Here is a 5,778-nt window from a genome sequence, read left to right as displayed (position 1 = left end):
AAAGAGGAATTAGATAAGTATATTATTTATTATGTTGAATAATAATACATGAAAGCAATGATACTTTGTGTTTCTTTTGACTATTCTACAGGTATTAAAACATACTGGCTGTTTTCCAATAAGAGACACAAATGACACAGTGTAACACTGTGTCAAAAGAAATGTGTTGCAATAAAAACACAGATCGACTAAAGATGACACTCGTAGAAAGCAGAGTCGAATCATTTGTGTTAAGTTGCAGTGTGACAAACTTCTAATTAATTTTAGATGTTGGCACAACTTCATTCTTTAAAAACACGAGCAGTCTTTTAGTTTTTTGTGAATAAAGCTCAAAATTAACCACTAGCGGAGGTTGCGGAGGTATCGTGGCTATTTCGGCAAGCATCAATCAATACAATGAGTACATTATTAATTTAATAATAAAGTTCTGCAACTGATTAATAACGGAAAAAGTTTTTAACATAGTATAAAATGGAGTTCTAATTGATAGAAGAATTTGTAGATGATCCAAGTAGTAATAGAAGTGATTTAATTGTAGAGAAGAAAGAAAGTGAGTGTTCTTAGAAATATCAAATTTATATATCGAAATTATTATTTAATTTTACTAATAACACTTTAGGTTTCTGCATTAAGGACTAGTTTTACCACCTAAATAATGTTAACCTCTAATTTATGTGGTATAGTTCTATATCGGCGCTTATATTCAGTATTATTTCACATAATGTTAAGCTAATTCAGACTGGTAAAATTAAACATAATAAACCTAAATTTACAGGTGCTATTTGGGATGACCAGGCTATATTAGCACTTCTGGGCCTTTACGAAGCTAATATGAACTTATTAGATCATCCGAAGAAAAAGGTAAAACTTTGGGAGATAATATCGCAAGATTTAAATAAAAGTTTTGGAATTGAGGTATGCTATTTAATTGACCATTGTATGAGAATATATTAGCTTTATAACTTTTCAAACTCTAAGTATTATGTTTAGATGTCGAAAGACCAAATACGCTGGAAATGGAACTCACTTTTAAAGAAATATAAAGAGTGCGTAGACAACAACTTAAAGTCAGGAAAAAGTTTAATGACTTTTAAGTGGTACAACCAAATGGATGATATATTACATCAAGGGAATATTGCTTCTAACACTTCTAATCACATATTCTCGTCCACATTTAAAAGTACTCTTATCACTCCAACAAGTCCAAAGCCTTCAACTTCGTCTGCACAAGATGATAATTTAAATACTAGTCTTTTACTGACAGAATGCAAGAAGAAAAGCTCTGAAAATTTATCCACAAATTTAGGAAAATCAAAATCTAATAAAAATAGAAACATCGCTCAAAATAAAATTACTTTAGAGAAACATCTTACCGAATATATGGAAAATAAAGTAGAATGGGAGAAGGCTAAAGAAGAAAAGCAAACACTTCTTTTTGAACAAACAAAGGAAATGTTAAAATTAAAAAGAAGAAAAAATAGTTTAAAGGAAGAAGAAATAAAACAAAAAAGATTGTATTGTGCAGAAAAATTAAAAGGAAAAGAAAACAGACCTATTGCAATTCTGAATGTCGAAAATAAAAAATTGAAATTGTTAAAAAAAGTATTTAAAGTTGCTTTATCTGATTCAGATTAATTTATTAGAGCTATAATGAAAAACAGTATTAAAAACTAACCAAAAGACTTAAATTTTTATTTATTGGAAAAGAAATATTACCTTGTTATTTTTTATATGAGATTTATTTTGCGCTAAACAATAATATTAAATATATCTTACTTTAACCTTATATAAAGTTTATAAAAATATATGTGTGTGCTTGCTTGAAACAGCAATAAAATTTAATAAAAAAATTACTAAATATAATTCAAATGTTTTACAACACATTCCACCACCACTTTTGTATAGTTAACAATTAGGGATTGTGAATAATTAGAACGAGTGTTTTACGATATACATGTTGATATTATATATTAGGAAATATTTCGTTAAATAATTGCATTCGACGATCTGTTTGCGCTGAAGTATTAAAATTATATGTGTTGTTAGAATTATTATCTACTTCATCCAAATAATTATCATTATACTCATTAAAGTCATATATATCGTTTATTCATAAGCAATAATTATGTAGTATGCACGAAGCAGCTACTGTATTTGTTATAAAACTTAAATCACGATATTCTGAAAAGAACTTTATCCGGCGAAAACGTCCTTTTAATTGTCCAAAAGCTTTTTCAACAACTATGCGTGTTGAAGAATGCATAAAATTAAATTTATGCTGCTGAGATGTTAGATGCCCATTATCCTTAAAACGTGGTACAAGCCAAGGTAAAGAGGGATATGCTGAATCACCCAAAATAAATGATTCATTAGGAAATATAGCATTTTTATCACTTGTGGCAGTTTCATACAGTAAGGATCTTATAAAAACTCGTGCATCGTGAAGAGAACCAGGTTCACCACAACAGATATTTCTAAAGCATAATTTTGAATCTACTACAGCTTGCAAATTAATAGAAAAAATTTTTTTACGATTACAGTAGTATCGCGCATTAATTTTAGGTTTAACTATTTGTACATGAGTAGCATCAATTGCACCTACAACGTTATTAATTCCTTGCTTACTTTTAAATTCTTCAGATATTTGTAGGAATTCATGTCTTGTGGCCACCTAATTATTTCGTCTGCTTTCGTTAATAACCATTTAACCACTCGTCGTAACACTCGAAAGATTGAAGATATTGAAACATTAAATCGGTCAGACAGTGTACGCAAAGGTTCAGTATTCGCAATAAACCATAAAAATATCAAAATACTCAATTTTGCTGATATTGGTTTCCAGCCAAATGTATTTGATGGAAGAAAAGTTGATTGTTGCAGTTCTTCAATGAGATTTAAAACAGTAGGTCGAGATAAGCGAAAATGCATTTTGAATTCATGCTCAGTCATTACGTCCACAATCTCTAAATAATTTTCAATGCAATGTTTTCTTTGTCCACTCATTATGTATTTCATAAGATAAAATATTATCCCATCTTCAATTTCATTGTCAGTATTTGTAGATTCTTCACTGGCTGATGGTGTAGTAGTTATTGTACTATCATTGTCACTAGAACTGGAAGAAGTTTCGCTGCAAGGTGTTTCCAACAAATTAATAATTACTGAGTCCATCTATAAAATAATATTTCAGAAAATTAATATAATTTTTGTTAAAGAATGTATAGTAATTTGATAATTTTTAGTTATTTTATTTCAATCTAAATATATATATATAGTTACTTGCTTTATAATTTACCTTCACTATAATATAGAACTTGTAAAGTGTATACCTTTAGTGAGTACAAAATTAATAAAAGAAAGTATTCTTTAATGCTTTTAGCAATATTATAGGATTGCTCAATAGGAAAATATATAACTGCAGTGATTAAAGTGTAAACTTTTATATGCAATCAACGCAAAAACCTAGAAAAATTAATTGAAATATTTTTATTTGTAATTCTAACATACAATTATATGGAAAAAGCAATTAGTTAATATTGCAGTGCATAAACCATAATTAGTTTTGAATAAAAGATATAGAATTAATAAATATTGGATGTACGGCAATGGAGAAACGATTGAATTTAAATTATGACAGGTTTCTTATTTACATAACAATAGTTAAATTATGTACGTACTTTTTGCAAAAATAATATGATGCATTTAATCTCTACACAACATACACCCGTGTGTACATAGAACTCCAATATATTTTCCCTGAATTTTTAATTATTTGTTAAAAATAGACTTGACTGATCGTGAATCCATATTCAAATAGAATAAATTTAGCAAATATATTTTCACATACTCTCCACTCATATTTTTTAGAGTACTCGATTACTCGATATTCAATTTACCATAGTTTTCTATAGTAACTTTACTAGTGTCTGGTAACGCCAATACGTTCATTATTTGAACTAAAGCGTTCCAATTAACATCCATTTTCTGCGTTCTCACGTGTTCCCCAGTGTAACTTTGTGTCATATAGTTGGAAAACGACCACTGAGAACAACATCAATATGGAAGTCCAATGATCATACAGAGGATAAATACAAATTAATACAAGTAAACTAATTGGAACGAACCATGAATTATGCAAATTACTTAGTTAGTTACATAGTATAAACAGATAAGATATAATAGTAGATGCTGAAGCACTAGTTTGAAGGTAACTTATTATATTTTGCAGTATCTATTTTTAATTCAACCAGTTTTTTCTATTAAATAAAATTGTTTATTATTTTGTCTAATTTGCAGGTTTATTCATAAAGCAGCAAAAGAGTAGCTATAGCAGTGGCATGGTAAATTGATGCAATAAGTGAATATACAGGGAGGTTATCTAACGGCGGCATATAGGAGATTCGTGTTAGGTGACTATAGCGCTCAGGATGATGGTTTCTGAGAACACTGATTGGTCAATATCATGTAGTGCCAACATGAAATGGTCCGTTACCAATAGATGATTAAGAAAAATGGGTAGGGGCCCATTTGTTCCAAAATTTTAGTACAATGCGTGTGTCTCTCTACATAACTTTGTGAATATGGCGACCTGTCAAAACACTGGTACACTCCGGGAAATATATTCTGTCCAACTTATAACCAAATGTTTTAAAAGGCCGTACTTCAATAGCGGTCAACACTTTTCTACATCACGCTGGTTACCTGGTCTAGTGCCGAGTCCCGAGCAATAAACCGAGAACAATCGAAGAACCCTATAATATACCTGATACTCTAATCACTAATCCAAAATTACAATTTTTATATTTTAAATCAAACAGGTTTGAAATTATTATGAATACATTGCTTGTATTTTTAACATGAAAATGAATCCAAAAATGACGTTATTCGGACTATTATTTCTATATTAGTTATATCTTACATCTCCCATTTTATTAAAACCTGTTAAAAATCAAATTTATTTTATTCCAATATGTCTATAAATAATCCAAATAAGCATCAATTAACCCGTAGCAGAATCATACTAAAAAAATTGAAATTTTTAATTTTATGAGATGATTAACCTTTTTCTTTTTAAAGATAGTATTTTAAAATATTTACATTTATTTGTCAATTATATCTTAAACTAAAATTTATATTTGTTAATTTTTTAATAATATGTTTATGTCCTTTCCAATATTTTGGAGATTTATTTTAACTTAACGCATAACGAAGATATATAGTAATATTGAATTTTTATTAGAATTTATAGATAATAAAGTAGCAGCTTCAAGGTATAACTAAAAGAAATAATTGTTCGATTAATGTCGTATTTGGACTCATTTTCATGTTAAAAAGACAAGCAATGTATTCGTAATAATTTCAAATATGTTTGATTAAAAATACAAAAATAGTAATTTTAGATTAGTGATTAGAGTATCAGGTATATTATAGGGTTCTTCGATTGTTCTCGGTTTATTGCTCGGGACTCGGCACTAGACCAGGTAACCAGCGTGATGTAGAAAAGTGTTGACCGCTATTGAAGTACGACCTTTTAAAACATTTGGTTATAAGTTGGACAGAATATATTTCCCGGAGTGTACCAGTGTTTTGACAGGTCGCCATATTCACAAAGTTATGTAGAGAGACACACGCATTGTACTAAAATTTTGGAACAAATGGGCCCCTACCGAAAAATGAGACCCATCCGCCATTTTGGAGTGGAGAAGTGTTTTCATGTTAGTTGTAGCAGAAAGAGGTGTGAAATGGAAAAATGTCAAATAGTGAGGTTACTAAAGTAAA

At 29.1% G+C, this 5,778-nt stretch overlaps 1 pseudogene; it reads right to left on the bottom strand.

Annotated features, from left to right (window-relative positions):
- Nucleotides 1-1,639: 1,639 nt before the first annotated feature.
- LOC136785961 (putative nuclease HARBI1) lies at nt 1,640-3,858 on the bottom strand (annotated as a pseudogene).
- Between the last annotated feature and the right edge of the window lie 1,920 nt (nt 3,859-5,778).

The sequence above is a fragment of the Prorops nasuta genome, unplaced genomic scaffold (assembly GCF_024137725.1).
Source record: "Prorops nasuta isolate Cenicafe-Biocafe unplaced genomic scaffold, Cenicafe_Pnas_1.2 PNAS00001, whole genome shotgun sequence".
Classification (NCBI taxonomy): Eukaryota; Metazoa; Arthropoda; class Insecta; order Hymenoptera; family Bethylidae; genus Prorops; species Prorops nasuta.
Note: the sequence above shows the minus strand (reverse complement) of the source record. Positions and strands in the feature narration are given on the sequence as shown.